Source organism: Mustela erminea, chromosome 10 (assembly GCF_009829155.1).
Source record: "Mustela erminea isolate mMusErm1 chromosome 10, mMusErm1.Pri, whole genome shotgun sequence".
NCBI classification, from domain to species: Eukaryota; Metazoa; Chordata; class Mammalia; order Carnivora; family Mustelidae; genus Mustela; species Mustela erminea.
In genome coordinates, this window is record NC_045623.1 from 65,517,974 (window position 1) to 65,539,412 (window position 21,439).

Genomic DNA, 21,439 nt, shown 5'->3' on the forward strand with positions numbered 1-21,439 from the left:
GACAGCCTGGGAAGGCGTGGGGAAGTCAGTCCCTCGGCAGTGTGACCGATGAGCTGGAGATACATGAACGTCATCTGAGTTTTTGTTTGAGGAACATGCTTCTCTCCAGAGAGGCCCATGGGAGCATTTAAATCCACAAGGTTTATTTAGGGGCATAGGAAGTCAGTTGAGGGTGCCAGAGAGCGCCGTTCCCCAGAGAGTAGCCTCACAGAGGCTGCTGGCCAGGGCGAGTGGAGGGCTGGCCGAGCCAAACGCTGTCTCTCTTCCTCCTCAAAGGACCCTTGCCAGACAGACTCTCGGCAAAAATGGCTCCAGAATTTACGAGGCCAAAAGAGGCTCTTAAATAATTTTTATTTTATTTTTAAAAGAAATTGGAAGAGGGTAGCAGGAACGGTGATATCCTCTTCGGATGGGGTCAGGCAGCATGAGAGCCCATGGAAGCAGGCACAGAGGCTGTTCGCGTGTGCAGGCCCATTTTACTCGGAAAGGAGGGGCAGACTTCTGCTTTTCTTTTCCTGTGGCCCCGAAGACGATGTCCAGAGCTCTTTCAGCCAGCTTCTCAGGACCTCCCCAACTGGTCCCAGCCAATTTCTACACGTGCATTTCCCCACTCTAGGCCTCGCTTGCAGGCTCACAATTCTGGCCTCATGGGATGGTCAGATGCACAGGCCTCATTCAGAGCCTTCTCACCCAGGCTCCATCCCTCCCTGAGCCATGTGTCTTTGGCCAAGGTGTTCAGCCTCCCTGACTCAGGCTTCACCACCCAGATAAATAGTGTTTGCCACAAATTCAATGAGGTTATGTACGTAAAGCCCTCAACATATTGCCTGACCACCGCCCCGAAAACAAACAAACAAAACTCAGTAAATAGCTGATAGCAAACCAACTCCTGGTTGTGCCATGTCCTTTGCTTCCAGAACCCTGCCTGCCCAGGCCTCCATCGATACAAGCCAAGTTCAACATCTGCAGCTGTTCTAAACACACAAGCCTCTCCCCTGGCCTTGACCTCCACTCCTCCATGAGGACTCCAGGGAACTAGTCAGCCTAAAAATGTCACCACCGTGACACAAGAAATACTGCTAGGTTCAGCACCTAAAAAGCCAAGTTCAAATCCGAGCCTCTCCGATGATTTGCCACCTGACCTTCCCCAGTCACTCAGCCTCTCTGGACTCCATCCTTCTTCTCTAAAATAAGGAGACCAACCCCTTCCACTTGCCGTGGAAAGCCAGCATGATGATATATATGGATGGACTACATAATTCTGAATTGCCACAGAGTGTTAAAAAAATAAATAAATAAACTTGTAGGGCAATACTAATATTAACCACAAAAACTTATTTTTTGTGACCTAGTTCTGCATTTACGGTCTATAATGTTTCTGCTGGAAACCCCGGTGTGCCGATTCAAATATCCAAGCCACGCCAGTTCACCATCACTGACAAGCAGGATTTCCATGGGCTCCCTGTTCTTCCCCAGGCCCCTTTCTGAAAAGTGAAGAAATAGTTTATGTTCAATGTATGTTGTTGTTCAATGAAGGTTCTACTTCTCCTCTGAAGATGCTTCATGGTTTACCAACCACTCATACATCCCAGCACCAAAGGACCCTATGGTGGACCTGAAGAGGCAGCCAGAGCTCCCCACATCAGCTGGGGCTACTGCTCTCCTTCCAAACCCCAAGGGCCCAGGGCTTATGATTACATGAAAACCAGGAGGCAAACTCCTCACCTATGAAGGGCCAAATGCCCTTATGCCCATGGGAAATGAGATTCTTTGGAATGCCCAGTCACGTGTAAAACAGTTAAGCCAGGGTTCTGTAGCCCTATAAAGAGAAGGATTGCTTCTTTGGTTTTATTTCTTACAAAGATAAAATCTAGCCTTTGTCTTTTCTCTTGAGCTTACAGCCCTGAAAAACACACTGAGAGCCTCACTTACCAACTCCAGTTGTCTGTCAAGTTCTCTACATATTCTAAGCCGTGTTTCTTTCATTTTAACCTTCTTGACTGACATTTCTTAGGCAATGTCTAATGCACAAGCTTTGGTAATGCACAAACTTTGCAGTTTCTTCAAGATAGGGGAAGATGTTGAGAGGAAGCAGATTTATCTGTAAGCACAAAAAGATGAGTCAACTTGTTGAATTCTACACAGCATCACAGCTGGGGTTAGAGCCTATGGCCTCTAATAGTCTAGGCTACCTAAACAATGGAAATCCTGCTGTGGGAAGAAAACAGTGAAGTCTTATTATCAAGGCTTGGCAACTGGACTGTCAATGAGAAAAATCACTAGACCCAGTCCTGCCCCTAGCTCATTGGGTAACCTTGAGTAAGTCAGTTCCCATCTCTGAGGTTTGTTTGTTTGTTGTTTAAATGAGAGGTTGGATTAGATGAAGAATAGCAAGTGCCCCACACGCTAACTCACCAAAGCCCATGCAGACATTACTAATGGATCACAGCACCCTTCCCCAGTAGGTAGAACACAATCCAGGGCTCGGGCCGTGGTTACCAGGAGGCCAAAGCCAGCACATAAGAAAGTAAAACCTGCTTGTCATCCTTAAGCTAGATAATTTCTAAGGATTTTTACTAATCTTGACATTGTGTGATCTATAAGGGGGGAAAAAAGACACCAAAGTGGAAATCAGGAAATGTGGGACCAAGGCACCTCGTTGCCATGGGCTTTCAGTGCCGCTGAGGAAGACACACAAAATCTGGCTCTGTATCCTTATCTTCACATTGAGAGTAAGAATTTTATACTTCTCTTCAAGGTCTTTGCGAAGGTGAAAATGGAGATGACAAACGTGTAAAAGAGTTTCCTGAACTGAAGTCCTCAATGAGAGGACTGACATTTCTTAAGCACCATGCTAGGTCCTCAGGTTTATTTCCTGCCTCATTTTCCCATCCTCGCCACTGTGAAGCTGGGTTTCTGGCATGTGAAACTGAAGGAAATCTGCAAAGTCCTCCAGAACAGGCCTGCTTCTTCCATGCCTTTGTCCCAGCCCAGAGCCTAGGGCATTCAGTAAACATTTATTGATTCTTATATGATTCTCTGCAAGAAATTGTTGGCTGCTGAGAGAGTAATTAAAGACATACTTGGGAAGGTGAAGTGTAACCATGGGACTGACATGACAGTGGTTTCAAATCCTGAGGACACTTCAGGGTATGATCCGTGGACTCTCACCTCATGGTCCCAAGGTGACTGCTACAGCTCTAGACATCACACTCTCGCAGTGTGTTTCCAAAGTAAACAATTGAGGGGGTGGCCGAGCCAGTAAGACACAGTTCTTATTGAATACTTATCTCCTTTTATCAGAAAGAGAGAATCTTTTCCTTATAACTCATTGGGTCTCATGCTCATCTCTGTGTACAAAGGAGGTTAGGAGTATTAGTACCTGGGAAAAAGGCAAGGAATAAGGGTTGTTAGAAATGGCCATTAGGTAGACAAGCAATGGTATCTCCCACTGGGAGCATTTCAGGTATTCTTCACGTGTTAGTTTCAAAGTGCTACTGTAACAAATTGCTAGGAACTTCGTGGTTAACACCAGGAATTTACTATCTCACAGATCTGGAGGTCTGAAGTCCAAAATGGGTTTTAGGAGACCAAAGTCAAGGTGTCAGCAGGGCTGAATTCCTTTTGGGAGCTCTAGAGGAAAACCCTTTTCCAGCCTCTACAGGCTGCCCTTGGCCCCGTGACTTGTGGCCCCTCCTCCATCTCCAGAGTCAGCAGCCCCGTGTTTTCAAGTCTCCCCCTGCCTCTGGCCTTTGCTCCCAACCTCACCTCTCCCTTTCTGATCTAAACTTCAGCTCCCTCTTCTGGCTTTTAAAGTCGCTTGTGTGAATACAGGGGGTCGGTCCACCAGGATAACCTCCCCATTTCCAGATGGTTAACTTAATCACATTTGCAAATCTCCCTTTGCAATGTAGGGTAACACAGCCTCGGGTTCTGGGGATTGGGACTTAGGACATGATGAGTTCAGGGTGGGAGGAGGTCTTATCTGGTTTGTCATACCTCACTTGATTCCTTGTAAACCGCTTCTTCCTGAACATGGGCTATCTGCTCCTGAAGGAAGGCTGAAAACAAGATGAACTGCAGACTTCAGAAACTTTATACATCTGCCCACTTAAACAACAGCAGTCAACCTTCAAGAGAACGACCGAGAGGCTGGCTCAGGCCACTGTCCACCTTGGCAAGCTTTCCACCCAGCCCGGGAGAAGAAGAGATAGACGAAACAAATTTGGAAACCAAAAGAAAAATGCCCTTCCTGGGTGGAAGAAAATATCTTTTAGACTATCCAACAGCACCCCCAAGTGCCAGGAGGCAGGAAGAAACAAGAAGGGCTTCCTTGGGCACATTCTTTGACAAAGAATTTTATTTCGCCTGACGGTTCTCAGCCTGGTTGCTCCTCAAAGCTGCCAGGCACAGATGCCCAGCCCCAGCCTCAGAGATCAGAAGCAAGTGATACGAGGTTGGGCTCAGATGGGAGAAAAGTTGTAAACATCTCCAAGTGATTGTGTGAAGCTAGAACCCCTGAGTTCAGTGGAGCAGTGAATACCATCTGAAAGCCAGCGAGGCCCCGAGGATCAAAAATCGATACAATAAAATCGATACAATATTGTATCGATACAATCAATACAATAAAGGTCTTCCTCTCAAAGAGCTTCCAGTCTAGATAGACTATGAGACCTGGGAGAGACCCGCCACAGCTAATAACTGTGTGCTGTAAGGCGAGTTACCTAACCTCTCTGTGCCAGACTCCGCAGCTGTGTTCCAAGTCCCTGCCTTATAGGGTATGAAGAGCGTTACATGATAGAATCCACAGAAAACATTTAGTATGGTGTCCAGAACAAAATCAGCAAACAGCAAGTGCTGGGGGTTCCTAGCACATTCTGGGGATAGAAAATACATGACCCACATGCCACAGTGCCCTGCCACCTGTGGCAGAAATCACTGATGGATCTGAATCCGGACACGCTTCCGTATTCTTCTCAATCAGGTTTCCACGGGGGGAAGCAGGGGGATCCAATCTGACAGGCAAACTACCTCTGCCGTTTTCATTGAAGGGAGCTGAGACCCGGGAGGGCCAAGCTCGCTGCATGAGCCTATGAAGAACTGGGAGGAAGAGCCACATCTTCCCGGCCAGATACTCTGTGCACGCAGCTTTTTGGCACACACCAGCTTGCTGGCTCTGTCTCTGCCATGACATGCTAGGCTCCCCGCTCCTTCTGGTCGGGGTTCCTAGCTATTCCTGTCTTCTCCACCACTGCCTCCCAGGTATTCTGCGGTGACAGCATGACCTCAGAGTTTCTCTGAGGGCCAGCCACCCCAGGGGACATTGTAGGAACGCACACCCAGGGATTAAACTACTCCCATTCCCAGAGCCCTGACGCCTGCCTTTTGCTAATTGCTTGATTGTATCTGCTGCCTCTCAGGTAGCTTCGCGTTGATCCTGCCAGGCAGAGACTTTTTTATCCCCATTATATAGATGAGGGAAGTGAGGCTTCAAGAATTTTAGTATCTAGCTGGAAATAAAAATATTCAGAGGCAAGAGTATTCAAACCCAGGGCTGACAACAATGAGCTTGATCATAACTGGTTTTGCATATCCATAACTTCATGAGCAAAACCATGAAACTTTGCCATGATCCCAAAGCTTCAAGACTTTCCTCTGTCATGACTGGTACTATATTACATTGAACCTGTTTCTGTCCGGGTAAGGGTCTCCCCTGTAAGACTGAGGTCCTTCTGCCACTATTTCCAGCACACACATATGTGTACTTATACATCTGTCTACCAGTTTCCTACTCATCCTTCAATTTTATGCTTATAAGTCACTCCTCCTCCTAGACTGGCAGGTGCCCTGCTATATCTACCAGTAACAACCCGTATTTCCCTGATCTCAGCACTTGTCAACCTATGTGGAACATGTTCTCTGACTCCAGGACCATTAATCTAGTAGTCCCCACAATATGTGAAAGTTAAGAAACACTAACAAATACTGCATCTCACTTACATGTGGAATCCAAAATAGTCACACTCATAGCCGCAAAGAGTAGGGTGGTAGTTACCAGGGGCTGAGGGCTGGGAAAAATAGGAAGATGCAGACCAGAGAGTACAAACTTTTAGTTATAAGATGAATAAATTCTGGAGACCTCATGCACAGTGACCACAGCTAACAAGTCTGAATTCGGTACTTAGAATCTGCCAAGAGAGTAGATCCCAAGTGTTCTTAATACACAAACACACACACACACACACACACACACACACACACACTGAGAACTATGCGAGGTTATGGATGTGTTTATTAGCTTAATGGCAGTGATCATTTTGCCATATATACATATACCAAAACATCATGTTGCATACCTTAAATATATGCAAATTTTACTTGTCAATCATCTTTCAATAAGTCTAGTCAGGAGGAAGAAATATTAAATTACACTTAGTAATAGCAGCTACCATACCAAGTCTCGGTCCAGACACTCACTATACTAAACACTACATATGTATACACACACACACACACACACACACACACACACTTACACATGATCTCACCTAATGATGACTCCAGGCCACTTAGGTGATTATTATCACTTTTCTTATTCTGTGGTTGGTAGGACTGGAAGCTGTCAGAGAATGGGCCTCAGAAAGGTTTGAACTCCCCAAAGCCAGGCAGATATGTGGCAAAACCAGAACTTGTACCGACCGCTCTGTAGCGGGATGGCCAAAGCTGTGGGTCACCATGCTCTCCCAACCCCTTCCTCCTTTTCCTTTTGAGATTTCGGCTTCTAGAAAAATTACTAGCTTGTGAACGGTTCATTGAACTCTGTCACTGGAAGTTGCCGATTAAGGAGCAAAGTGTTCCCCCAAAAGATCACATGTTGGAGATGGTGGGGGAGAAAGGAGTTTGAGGGATTCTTCCCAGGTCCCAATGCTGAGAAGAGACGGTTGAAGCAAATATACATACATTCATCCACCATCAGAAACTGAGAAAAGAAATGGTTTTGTTCCTTGCTGCCTCCCGGGAACCTGGAACAGGGCCTGGCACAGAGTAGGTGCTCAAAAAAGCACACCTGAATGAGTGAGCAGGACTCCCATTAACCCACATCGTGACAGCACACGGGGAGCAAGGGTCACCCCAAATCACTGCTGAAAGTTCTCCAAATACAGCACAATAATCTGTTGAACGCGAACTTAAATGGTCTTTTTAGGAACCCATGTATCCTTTTTTTTCTTAGATCTTCCCTAAAGAAATGAATTAAAGTTGTTTAATACAAAATACACTAATCATTAATGCACAGTACGTTTCCTCTTACATCACCCCTAACCACGATGATATAAAATATTCTAGTAATGAACGCACAATATATTGCATGCATCGTTTGATGAAAAACAGCTCCAGATTGCTGCCAGCTCTCTTCTGAAGGGGTGTCTGTGGGGTGGAAGGGGACAGAGGGACAGACTGGGTGGCAGAAAACGGGCCAGGAGTGTGTGCCGAGGTATAAACTGAAAAGCTCGGGAGATGGGGCAAAAGGAGGCTCTGGCCAGAGGAAGGGATTTCCAGATGGTGGCAAGTTAGATGAGGTCTGGGACCCGGGCTCAGGGCTCCGGGGAGGAGGGCGGCTTGGGCCTTCTCAGCAGCTCGGCTGGACACAGCAAAGTGCTCCCTTGTCCCTCAGCCTCCATCACTCTGCTCTGCTGGCTCTGCCTCCCAAGTCCTTTACACTTTTTCTTAAACGCTCGGCCTTTCTGCAAAGCAGTTAATCCCCCCCACCCCTCCTCAGGCAGAGCTAATTCTAAACAAACTAACAAACTCTTAAAATAAGAACACACGAACTAGGAGGAGCTCTTTCTTTACTAAAGGCTGTAAAGAGAGAAGGAGATGGCTGTCTTCTGGGAATGGTTAAGGGTGGCCTTTTCCTACTCTTGACTGAACTGCCTCTTGAAGCTCTATTCCGTCCCGACAGTAGGTGGCGAGAACGTGCCACAGGGGCCGGGAAGGGACACTTCAGCCTCCAACACAGCTGTGCCCATGTCCACAAGAGGGCAGTGGTGAGTGTGGTCTGAACTAAAGGTCTCACCCTGCCATCAGCCGGAGACGGGCATTAGGGAAAGCAGTATAAAAGTTCCAGCATTGGAGAGCCAAGGGTCAACACACACACACACATACACACATTGCAGATCCAGACTTCTTCTTTATGCCAGTGGGTCCTGCATAGAGCTCCTGGTTAATAAAACCCTCGGTTTTCCTTGCAGACCCAGCAGTGATCAGAATCTCTGGGTGAGACTTAGGCATCAGTGATTTTTCCAGCACCCCAGGGTGAGAAGTCCCGCTCATTGCTGCCTCTCACCACACAGGATACAAAAGACAGAAACATTTGAGTCTCCTAGACTTTCCCAGGCTTTGTGACACTAAGCAGAAAAAGTCAAGAAAATAGGAAATATAATGAGAGGTGTATATGAAACAGTGTGTAAGTCGGGATCCCCGCAGAAACCAGCTCACTCAAACGGGGTAACTTGGAGAGAGTTAATAAAGGAATTACAGAAGTATTATCAGGACGTTGAGAAGCCACAAGGAACAGTGGAGCAGCCTATGGGACATTTACCATGGGCCAAAGCCAGAGAAGGGAGTGGTTAATGTGCCCCACAAAGTAGCAGTACAAGGAGACAACCCAGGGAAAAAATACCCCAGACCCACTTTCCTCCACCCTCTGAGCTCCCACCGGCTTCCACTGCGCTGAAGTCAACCAGCAGCCAAAGGCAGGGGAGCCATTGAGAGTCCCTCAAGGTCAGTTGCCAGGGACAAGGAGCAGGGTGGCAAGGGACAGAGGATCAGCAAGTATACGCAATCACACACCGTTCCAACACATGTCTGCCAGACAGAAACTGAACATGCAGTGCTGTATGGAGAACCCTATCAGATGAAAAAGAACTTCACCTTAAACCCCTATGGAGAAGGAATAGACATTCTTCGCTAAGTTGAATACAATCTAGGCAGTCACCTCTGGGAAAACAGTATAGTTTTAGTTGGTCAGAAGAAGAATTTCTAAACACCCTTGTTTTTTTTCTTTTAACATAGTAATGAGCAAATTTTCTTAGAATTGGACAACAGGAAAAGGTTGTCATTAAGTACAGTACCCTAGGGTTGCAAACTTCCTGGTTAGAACTATAGAATCTCCTTTCTGAGGCTTAGAAAAAGTAAGTTCCTTATATTTATTATACAATATCTGTCTTTTCAAAGAAGTCCCACATGTTATCTCATGGAACAATGAGACAGCTCAAATACAGAGAAGGGGAAGCATTCTCGAAAGGTCAGCAAAAGAGCAGGGAAAGAGGGACAAGGCCAGGCCCCCTGATGTCCGCCCCCACCCCCGACCTCAGACCTCCTGTCCTCCCACCCCTGTACCGGGGTATTTACCTGCCCCTAGAGGTGGAGTCAGGGTAGGAACTCAACAAAACAGTGTCTCAGTCAGTTAAGCATCCAGCTCTTGATTTCAGCTCAGGTCATGATCTCAGGGTCTTGAGATCAAGCCTCACACCGGGCTCTGTACTGAATGTGAACCCTGTTTAAGATTCTCCCTTTCAGGGTGCCTGGGTGGCTCAGCGAGTTAAAGCCTCCGCCTTCGGCTCAGGTCATGATCTCAGGGTCCTGGGATCGAGCCCCATGTCAGGCTCTCTGCTCAGCGGGGAGCCTGCTTGGCCCCCCTCCCTCCCTACTTGTGATCTCTGTCAAATAAATAGATAAAATCTTTAAAAAAAAAAAAATAAAAGAGTCTCTCTTTCCCTCTGCCTTCCCCATCCCCACTCACTTGCAAACTCCCTCTCTCTCTGTCTCCAAAAAAAAAAAAAAAAAAAAAACTCAGCGAAACAGAGTCCTAGGTCTAACATGGCCTCGCCATCACCTCACTGGTGAGCTTGGGCCAGTCACCTTCCTTCTTTGGGCCTCAGTTTCCCCAATCCTAACATGAGAGAGTTGGACTAGACATGTAGCTATTAAGCATTTTTAGCCAGAGGATTTTTTTTTTTCCAAACAAAACCTTATTTGGCAATCACCCATTTGACAGACTTAGCAGCTCTGTTTGTTAGGGCAGAACCCCTCTTACCCTGTCACTAAGGAAATCTTAGAGGGCTTTTCAAATCCATTCCAGGCCTATGTTCCACGAAATATTAGTTCCAGGAGATAGTAGTATAAGCCTTTGGGGAAAGGAGGGAGACAAGGAGACAAGGCCACACACTTGATTAGTCAAGTCCAGCAAATTTCTTTACTGCAGGAATTTTCAGGGTCTCTAAGATGTCACTCTCCAAGCTGGCGATGTAACTTATAGTTGGAGAAAAGGTGATCTAAACAAGTGTCTCTCAATCTTTTCTTAACAGAATCCGCAATCAGAAATACAATTTATGTCACAACCGAACATATACACGTGCGCACACAGGGACAAGTTTCACAGAACAACATTCACCTTTACTGCACTCTTCTATTTTATTTCCTTTTTCATATGTCTAAAGTCTGGGTGGGAAGGTCCATGAGCATCCGTGTGTTTGTGTGTGTCTGTGGGTCATGAAGCAAAATGGATTTCACCCTGGAGGCTCCAGTCAGAAATGTTTGGGGACGGCTGTCTTGGCCCCTGTCCGCTCAGTGACTCGGCCATGCAGGCCGCCGGCTGCTTGTGGGTCTCTGAGGCACAAATTAACGGATTCTTTTTAGGGCCTTAAACATGGGAGCCTCTGTGCCTCTCCTCACAGCTGATTTGGGCCAAAGAATGTGGGCAGGATGGAGCGAAGAAAGTTGGCACTGCCCTCGTCTGGGAGGTACAGCTCAGGAACAAGGAGGGAGTTTGTCTCAAGGGCTGCCAATCCCGCCTCATTCACAGGCACTAAATTCATTCAGCCTCCACCAACCCGCAGGCATCCCCTCTCACCCCTCAGGGCCTGCCAGCCACTTCTACAAGGGGGTAGTGTCGGATCTGGGCAGCTCTCCCTGCCTGATGTGATGGGCATTCAGGTCGCCTGTGAGAATCGGAAATGGAGTCACTCTTGTCTGTTGAAAAACAACATCCTTCCCCCATAACCCCATGTGCTCCCTGATCCCACCCCCACCCTTGGGGGACCCAGGAAACAAACCAATCTTGAGATGTACGTCCATCGTGGGAAAGGGTGCTGGCCGGCCTCCCTGTGCGGGTCCCAAAGGGTCGCCATTCCTCCCTCTCTTTCACCCAGGCTCCTTCCTCCTTACTCTGCAAGAGCTGCCTTTCCAGAGTGAGACACCACACTGAGCAAAGGGATGGAGAGAGGAAGAAGGAAAGGAAAGAAATCCTACCTTGCACCAAGCAGCACCTGGGTACCTCACATCTAATCTCAGGTGTTCCCCTTTTTATACAGAGGACATAATGGGACTTAGGATGTCATTCAAGCCTGAAGGAGGCCTGGGTTCAAGACCTACTAAACTTGAGGGACAGGGATAGCAGATCAAATGGGTGAGTGGAGGGCAGTCCTTAGCTTAGGGGAAATGGCCAGCTGCTTGCAGAATGAAGTCCCGAAGAGTCTACGTGTGGGCAGCCGAATACAGACACATTGGGAGTCCCCAGCTGAACACCAGCGATGGGGACAATGGTGTATAGAGCACCCATTTTGTAAACACACAGATTCAGGGGGGTTTTAATGACTGGTCTGTTTTTTAGAGCAAGGTTACATTCACAGAAAAACTGAGCAGAATGTACAAAACTCTCACATGCTCCTGCCACACACAGCCTACCCCACCACCCTCCTCAACATCTCCCACCAGAGTGGTACATTTGTTTCGATGCTGCACCTACACACAGACACATGATTATCACCCAAGGTCAGTGGTTTACCTTAGAAGTCACTTTTTTGTGTTGTACATTCTATGAATTTTGGCAAAGGTATAATGGCATATGTTCACGAACTATTACATGATTTCCTATGGAATAGTTCCACTGCACTAAAATCCCACATACTCCTCCTTATTCTTCCCTCCCTTTCTCTCCCTCACATCTTTGACAACCACCAATTTTTTTACTTCCTTTATATTTTCTATTAATGAGACTGAATTCATTGAAACTCTTAAAAAGCAAGTATCTAGCCCCAGATGTTTTTATTGGACAATTCTGCCAAATGCTTAAGGAAGAATTAACACTAGCTTTTCATAATCCCTTCCAGAAAATAGACAAGGAGGGCATACCTCTCAGTTCATTTTATGAAGATTATATTACCCTGATACCAAAACCAGACAAAGCCACTACCAAAAAAAAAAAAAGAAAGAAAGAAAGAAAGAAAACCACAGGTCAAAACCATTTATGAATTTAGATGTAAAATCCTTAACAAAATAGCAAATATAATTCAGTACGTATAAAAAAGAATTATATACCATGACCAAGTACGATTTATTCCAGGGATGCAAGAATGATTCAATATTCAAAAGTCTACTGTGTTAGGATAAAGAAGAAAAATCCCATGACCATATCAATCAATGGGGAAAAATCTTTTGATACAATTTGACACTCACTCATGATAGAACTCTGAGAAAAAATAAAAATAAAAGCAAACTTCTCAACTTGCCAGAGATCATACCAAAAACAGACTGCCAACATTATACATGAGATCAGAATCAAGGCAAAGATATAAGTTCTAACCTTTCTTACTCAACATCTTCCTGGACCTTTTAGCCTGTCCAATAATAATACCAGAAAAGGAAATAAAAGGTATATAGACATAGAAGAAGTAAAACTGTCTCTATTCTCAGATGACATAATTGGCTATGCAGAAAATCCCCAAAGTCCTCAAAAAAAAACCTTTAACTCCTAGAATAACTAAGTTCAGAAAGATTGTAAGATACAAGATAATCATACTAAAATCAATTATATTTGTATAAGCTAACAAATTAAAAATAAAATACCACTTACAATTACTCAAAAAGCTAATAACTCAGTGTAAATCTAGCAAAACGTGTAGAAGACTGGTATGCTAAAAATTACAAAATGATGATGAAAGAAATCAAAGAAGATAAAAATGAGAGGCATAGAGAGTTCCTGGATGGAAAGATTGGACAGGAGAGGAGGAGAAAGATGGCAGAGGAGTAGGAGACCTAAATATTATCAGGTCCCAGGAGTTTAGCTAGATAGTTATCAAACAATCCCAAATACCTACAAACTCAAGAGGAGATTGAAGAGAAGACGAGCAGCAATTCTAGGAACTGAAAGTGACCACTTCCTGAAGGTAGGATGTGCAGAGAAGTGAATCTGAAGCAACGGGGAGATAGACCATGGGGGGAGGGGCCAGCTCCTGGCAGTAGAGCAACAAAGCACAAAATCAGAACTTTAAAGAAGTCTGCTCCACTGAGGGACATTCTTCCAGAGGCTAAGTGAGGGTGGAGCCCTCACAGGGACAGTGTGGTCTCAGGTCCCACGGGGTCACAGAAGGATTGGGGGTATCTGAGTGTGGCAGCGCTCCCAGGTATCAGAGCAGGGAAGCCAGCTGCAGAGACAGAGCCAAAGAGTGGGTTCTCATTTCAGGATTCCCTTAAACCATGATCTGAGTCACAGTTGGGCTACTGGTCTTCAAGCAAGGACCCCACAAGTGGCAGATCTGGGGAGACCCACCTTCCTCCCCCAGGAGGGACAACATGGGAACACACTGCAGAAATCTGCTGGGTTTGGAGACCCCAAACAAGTCCATGCACCAGAGAAGGAAATGCTCAGTCACAGGCCAGGTGAGCTCGGAGCATGGCCAGAGACCAAGGAGACAGGAGGGATTGACTGCTTTTCTCCGAGGGCATGCTGAGGAGTGTGGCCCAGAGCTCTTGGCTCCTCCAGCACTGGAGATTGGGAGGCCGTGATTTTCATTCCTGTCGTTCAGAGTTTTACGGAAAGCATTCAGGGAACAAAAGCTCCCGAGGCCAAACCCAAGCAGATTACTTAGCCTAGCTCCTGGCAAGGGCAGTGCAATTCCACCTCAGGTAAAGACATTTGAGAGTCACTGCAACAGGTCCCTTCTCCGGAAGATCAGCAAGAAAATCCAGCCAAGACCAAGTTCACTAATCAATGAGAACTGTGGAACTCCAGAGCTAGGGGAAAGCAACACATAGAATCAATGGCTTTTTCCCCATGATCCTTTAGTCTTTCAAAGTTAAAGTTTTTAAATTTTATGTTTTCTTATTCTATTTTTTAAATTTTTCCTCTTTCCTATTTTAACGTCTTTTAACTTTTATCTTATCAATACATTTTTTTAATCTTTTTTTTTAAGATTTTATTTATTTACTTGAGAGAGTAAGAGAGAGAGCATGAGAGGAGAGAGGATCAGAGGGAAAAGCAGGCTCCCTGCTCAGCGAGACTCGATCCTGGGACTCCAGGATCATGACCTGAGCTGAAGGTAGTTGCTTAACCAACTGAGCCACCTGGGCGTCCCTAAAAATCTTTTTTAATTTTTATTGTTATAGTCAAATTTTATCCCTTCATTGTATTTAACCTTATTTTTTGTATATATACAGGGCTTTTTTCTTATAAAATTTTGGGATACACCTTCTTCTAATAGATCAAAATATACCCTAAATCTAGTGCATGGCTTTGTTCTAGTCTCCAACCTGATCATATTCTTTCCTCCTTTTTTTTTCTTTTTTCCAAGCAACTTCTTACCTTATCAATTCCTTTTTTAGAATCTTTTTAAATTTTCATCTTTACAGTCATATTCCATCCCTTCATCACATTTACCCTTATTTTTGTATATATAAGATTTTCTTTCTTTAAAATTTTGGGAGGTAGTTTCTTCTAACAGACCCAAATCAAATACACCCAAAATCAAGTGTGTAGCTCTGTTCTATTTACCAGTCTAATACATATTTTTTTTTTCTTTTTTCTTTTTTCCCCTTTCTTTCCCCCCTGGTTTTGGGTCTCTTTCGGTTTGGTTAGTGTAAATTTTTCTGGGGTCATTGCTATCCTTTCAGCATTTTGTTCTCTCATTCATCTATTCTTATCTGGATTAAATGACAAGGTTGAAAAACTCACCATAAAAAAAAAAAAGAACAAGAGGCAGTACCAATGGTTACGGACCTAATCAATATGGACATTAGTAATATTTCAGAACTAGAGTTCAGAATGATGATTATCAAGGTCCTAGCTGGGCTTGAAAAAACCATGGAAGATACTGAAGAATCCCTATCTAGAGAAATAAAATCCCTTTCTGGAGAAATAAAAGAACAAAAATCTAACAAAGTTGAAAATTTAAAAAGCTATTAATGAGGTGCAATAAAAAATGAAGGCTCTTACTGCTAGGATAAATGTGGCAGAAGAGAGAATTAATGATATAGAAGACCAAATGATGGAGAATAAAAAAGCTGAGCAAAGATTGACAAACAACTACTGGACCACTAGGGGAATATTCAAGAGATAAGTGATGCCATAAGATGAAACAATATTTGAATAATTGGGATCCCAGAAGAAGAAGGAAGAAAGAGAGGGGTAGAAGGTATATTGGAGCAAGTTGTAACAGAGAATTTCTCTAGTTTGGCGAAGGGAACAAGCATCAAATCTAGGAGGCACAGAGAATCCTCCTCAAAATCAATAAAAATAGGTCCACACCCCATCATCTAATAGTAAAACTTACAAATCTCAGTGACAAAGAGAGAATCCTGAAAGCAGATTGGGACAAGAAGTCTGTACCATACATTGTTAGAAATATTAGACTGACATCAGACCTATCCATAGAGACCTGGCAGACCAGAAAGGACTGGCATGATATATTCAGAGCACTAAACAAGAAAAATATGCAGCCAAGAATGCTATATCCACCTAGGCTGTCATTGAAAATAGAAGGAGAGATTAAAAAAAAAAAAGCTTCCAGGACAAACAAGAACTAAAATAACTTGCAAACACCAAGCGAACCCTAGAGGAAATATTGAAAGCAGTCCTCTAAGCAAAGAGAGAGCCTAAAAGTAAGAAGCCAGAAAGGAACAGAGACAATATACAGTAACAGTCACCTTACAGGCAATATAATGGCATTAAATTCTTATCTTTCAAAAGTTACCCTGAATGTAAATGGGCTAAATGCCCCAATCAAAAGACACAGGGTATCAGAATGGATTAAAAAAAACATGACCCATCAATATGCTATCTACAAGAAACTCATTTTAGGTCCAAAGACACCTCCAGATTTAAAATGGGGGGTAGAAAACAATTTACCACACTAATAGACATCAAAAGAAAGCTGGGGTAGCAATCCTTATATCAGGTAAATTAGATTTTAAGCCAAAGACTATAATAAGAGATGAGGAAGGACACTATATCATACTTAAAGGGTCTGTCCAACAAGAAGATCTAACAATTTTAAATATCTATGCCCCTAACATGGGAGCAGCCAACTATATAAAACAATTAATAACAAAATCAAAGAAACACATTGACAAAAATAAAATAATAGTAGGGGACTTTAACATTCCCCTCGCTGAAATGGACAGATCATCCAAGCAAAAGATCAACAAGGAAATCAAGTCTTTAAATGACACACTGGACCAGATGGACATCACAAATATATTTAGAACATTCCATCCCAAAACAACAGAATACACATTCTTCTCTAATGCACATGGAACATTCTCCAGAATGGATCACATCCTGGGTTACAAATTAGGTCTCAACTGATACCAAAAGATTGGGATAATTCCCTGCATATTTTCAGACCACAGTGCTTTCAAACTAGAACTCAATCACAAGAGGAAAGCTGGAAAGAACTCAAATACATGGAGGCTAAAGAACATCCTACTGAAGAATGAATAGGTCAACCAGGAAATTAAAGAGGAATTTTAAAAATTCATGGAAACAAATGAAAATGAAAACACAGCTGTTCAAAATCTCTGGGACACAGCAAAGGAGGTCATGAGAGGAAAGTATATAGCAATACAAGCCTTTCTCAAAAAAAACAAGAAAGGTCTCACACACACAACCTATCCCTACACCTAAAGGAGCTGGAGAAAGAACAGCAAAGAAAGCCTAAACTCAGCAGGAGAAGAGAAATAATAAAGATTAGAGCAGAATTCAATGAAATAGAAACCAAAAGAACAGTAGAACAAATCAACAAAACTAGGAGCTTGTTCTTTGAAAGAATTAATAAGATTGATAAACACCTGGCCAAGCTTACCAAAAAGAAAAGAGAAAAGACCCAAATTAATAAAATCATGAATGAAAGAGGAGAGTTCACAACCAACCCCCAAGAAATACAAACAATAATAAAAACATTTTATGAGCAACTATACACCATCAAATTTGACAATCTGGAAGAAATGAATGCATTCCTAGAGACATATAAACTACCAAAACTGAACCAGGAAGAAATAGAAAACTTGAACAGACCCATAACCAGCAAGGAAACTGAAACAGTCATCAAAAATCTCCCAACAAACAAGAGCCCAAGGCCAAACAGCTTCCCAGGGGAATTCTACCAAACATTTAAACAAGAATTAATACCTATTCTCCCGAAACTGTTCCAAAAAATAGAAATAGAAGGAAAACTTCCAAACTCATTTTATGAGGCCAGCATTACCTTGATCCAAAAACCAGACAAAGACCCCATCAAAAAAGAGAATTACAGACCAATATCCTTGATGAACATGGATGCAAAAATTCTCACCAAAATACTAGCTAATAGGATCCAACAGTACATTAAAAGGATTATTCACCATGACCAAGTGAGATTTATTCCTGGGCTGCAAGGTTGGTTCAACTTCCACAAATCAATCAGTGTGATACAATACATTAATAAAAGAAAGAACAAGAACCATACGATACTCTCAGTAGATGCAGAAAAAGCATTTGACAAAATACAGCATCCTTTCTTGATCAAAACTCTTCACAGTGTAGGGATAGAGAGTACATACCTCAATATCATCAAATCCATCTATGAAAAATGCACAGTGAATATCATTCTCAACAGGGAAAAACTGAGACCTTTTCCCTTAAGGTCGGGAACATGGCAGGAATGTCCACTGTCACCACTGCTATTCACCTTAGTACTAGAAGTCCTGGCCTCAGCAATCAAACAACAAAAAGAAATTAAAGGCATCTGAATCTGCAAAGAAGAAGTCAAACTCTCACTCTTTGCATATGATGTGATGCTTTATGTGCAAAACCCAAAAAACTCCACTTGAAAACTGCTAGAACGTATACAGGCATTCAGTAAAGTGTCAGGATATAAAATCAATGCAGAGAAATAAATTGCATTTCTATACACCAACAACAAGACTGAAGAAAGAAAAATTAAGGAGTCAATCCCATTTACAATTGCACCAAAAACCAGAAAATACCTAGGAATAAACCTCACCAAAGAGGCAAAAAATCTGTACTCAGAAAACTATAAAGTACTCATGAAAGATTTTGAGGAAGACACAAAGAAATGGAAAAATGAGGACGCCTGGGTGGCTGAGTGGGTTAAAGTCTCTGCTTTCAGCTCGGGTCATGGTCCCAGGGTCCTGGGATCGAGCCCCGCATCAGGCTCTCTGCTCAGCAGGGAGTCTGCTTCTCCCCCTGCCCTCTCTCTGCCTGCCTCTCTGCCTACTTGTGATCTTTGTCTGTCAAATAAATAAATAAAATCTTAAAAAAAAAAAAAAAAGAAATGGAAAAATGTTCCATGCTCATGGATTGGAAGAACAAATATTGTGAAAATGTCTATGCCACCTAAAGCAATGTACACATTTAATGCAATCCGTATCAAAATGCCATAAATTTTTTCAAAGAAATGGAACAAATAACCCTAAAATTTATATGGAACCAGAAAAGACTCCAAGTAGCCAGAGGAATGTTGAAAAAGAAAACCAAAGTTGATGGCACCACAGTTCCAGACTTCAAGCTCTATTACAAAGTTGTCATCATCAAGACAGCATGGTACTGGCACAAAAACAGACACAAAGATCAAGGGAACAGAATAGAGAGCCCAGAAATGGACCTTCAACTCTATGGTCAACTAATCTTCCACAAAGCAGGAAAGAATATCCAAAAGGAAAAGCACAGTCTCTTCAATAAATGTGTCGGGAAAATTGGACAGCCACATGCAGAATAATGAAAATGGACCATTTCCTTATACCACACACAAAAATAGACTCAAAATGGATGAAAGACCTCAATGTGAGACAGGAATTCATCAAAATCCTTGAGGAGAACACAGGCAGTAACCTCTTGGACCTCATTGCAGCAACTTCTTCCTAGAAACATCGCCAAAGGCAAGGAAAGCAAGGGCAAGAATGAACTATCTGACTTCATCAGATCAAATCTTTTGCACAGCAAAGGAAACAGTTAACAAAACCAAAAGACAATTGACAGAATGGGAGAAGATATTAGCAAATGACATATCAGATAAAGGGCTAGTATCCAAAATCTATAAAGAACTTATCAAACTCAACACCCAAGGAACAAATAATCCAATCAAAAAATGGGCAGAAGACATAAACAGACATTCCGGCAAAGAACTGGTCAACAGACACATGAAAAAAATGCTCAACATCCCTCAGCATCAGGGAAATACAAATGAAAACCACAGTGAGATAACCACCTCACACCAGTCAGAATGGCTAAAATTAACAAGTCAGGAAACAACAGATGTTGGCAAGGAAGGGGAGAAAGGGGAACCCTCCCACACTGTTGGTGGGAATACAAGCTGGTGCAGCCACTCTGGAAAACAGCATGGATGTTTCTCAAAAAGTTGAAAATAGAGCTACCCTACAACCCTGCAATCGCACTACTGGGTATTTACCCTAAAGATAAAAATGCAGGGATCCAAAAAGGCACATGCACCCGAATGTTTATAACAGCAATGTCTACAATAGCCAAACTATAGAAGGAACCGAGATGTCCATCAACAGATGAATGGATAAAGAAGATGTAATATATATATATATATATATATATATATATATATATATATATATAATGGAATACTATGCAGCCATCAAAAGAAACAAAATCGGGACGCCTGGGTGGCTCAGTTGGTTGAGCAGCTGCCTTCGGCTCGGGTCATGATCCCAGCGTCCTGGGATCGAGTCCCACATTGGGCTCCTTGCTCGGCGGGGAGCCTGCTTCTCCCTCTGCCTCTGCCTGCCATTCTGTCTGCCTGTGCTCGCTCGCTCTCCCTCTCTCTCTCTGACAAATAAATAAATAAAATCTTAAAAAAAAAAAAAAAAAGAAACAAAATCTTGCCATTTGCAATGACATGGAAGGAACTAGAGGGTATTGTGCTGAGCAAAATAAGTCAATCAGAAAAAGACAATTATTGTATGATCTCTCTGATATGAAGAATTTAAGAGGTAAATCAAGGGAAAAAATAAAACAAGATGGGATTGGGATACCCATAAGAGACTCTTAATCTCAGGAAACAAACTGAGGGTTGCTGGGGGGTAGAAGGGGAGGGATAGAGTGGCCAGTTTTTGGACATTGGGGAGGGTATGTGTTATGGTGAGTGCTTGGAAATGTGTAAGCCTGATGATTCACAGACCTGTACCCTTAGAGCAAATAATACATTATATATTAACTAAAAAAGAAAAAGAAAGATTGGACATAGTAAAAATGTCAGTCCTTCTCAAATTAATCTCTAAGCTGAATGTGATTCCCATCTAAGTTCTTTTTTGTAGATCTAGAGAAGCTTATTCTAAAATTTATTTGGAAACAAAGGACCTAGAATAGCTAAGACAATCTTGAAAAAGAAGAATATGGGAGAAATCAGACTCCCTGCTTTTGGGATTTATTCTGTAACTACAGTAATCAAGACCGTGGCATTGGTAGGGGGGATAGACACATAGATCAATGGAACAGAAGAGAAAACCCAAAAATAGATTCACACAAACACCCAAATACAAAAGTCACCCAATGGAAGAAGAATGGCCTTTTCAATAAATGACGCTGGGGTAATTAAACATCCAAAGAAGCAGGAAAAAATGAACCTCAACCTGAATCTCACACCTTATACAAAAGTGACCTCAAATGGATTACAGGCTGCGATGTAAAGTGTAAAGCTATAAATCTTGGTAGAAAAAAAAAAGAAAGAAAGAAAAAATGTTAAAGATCCATAAAAGAAAAATGGAATAAAAAGGTACTTCGTAGATATTAAAATGTTTTGCTCTCTGAAAGACCCTGTGAAGAGGAGAAAATGGCTAACTACAGACAGGGAGAAAATGTCTATGAACCCCACAGCTGACAAAGGGCTGGATAAACATTGCTCAAAATTTGAAAGTCAAAATAAAAAACAACTTAAGTTAGAAAGTAGGAAAAAGGTGTGTAGAGACATTTCACTGAAGAGGATACATGGATGGTAAATAAGCAGATGAGAAGATGTTTAATGTTGTTAGCCATTCGGGAGATGCAAATTAAAACCACAGGGCTATGTCACTACAAATCCATTCCAATGGCTAAAATAAAAGAAAGGACAACAGCAGATGCTGGTAAGGGTTCTGAGAA

General features: G+C 42.9%; 1 long non-coding RNA gene across 1 annotated transcript; it reads right to left on the minus strand.

Moving 5' to 3' along the window:
- Positions 1 to 1,352: 1,352 nt before the first annotated feature.
- On the minus strand, positions 1,353 to 13,196 carry LOC116567252. Its single transcript, XR_004276170.1, has 4 exons — positions 13,158 to 13,196; positions 4,000 to 4,061; positions 1,933 to 3,382; positions 1,353 to 1,484 (listed from the first exon to the last, which is right to left on the minus strand). It is a non-coding gene; the product is annotated as an uncharacterized LOC116567252 (long non-coding RNA).
- Positions 13,197 to 21,439: the final 8,243 nt, after the last annotated feature.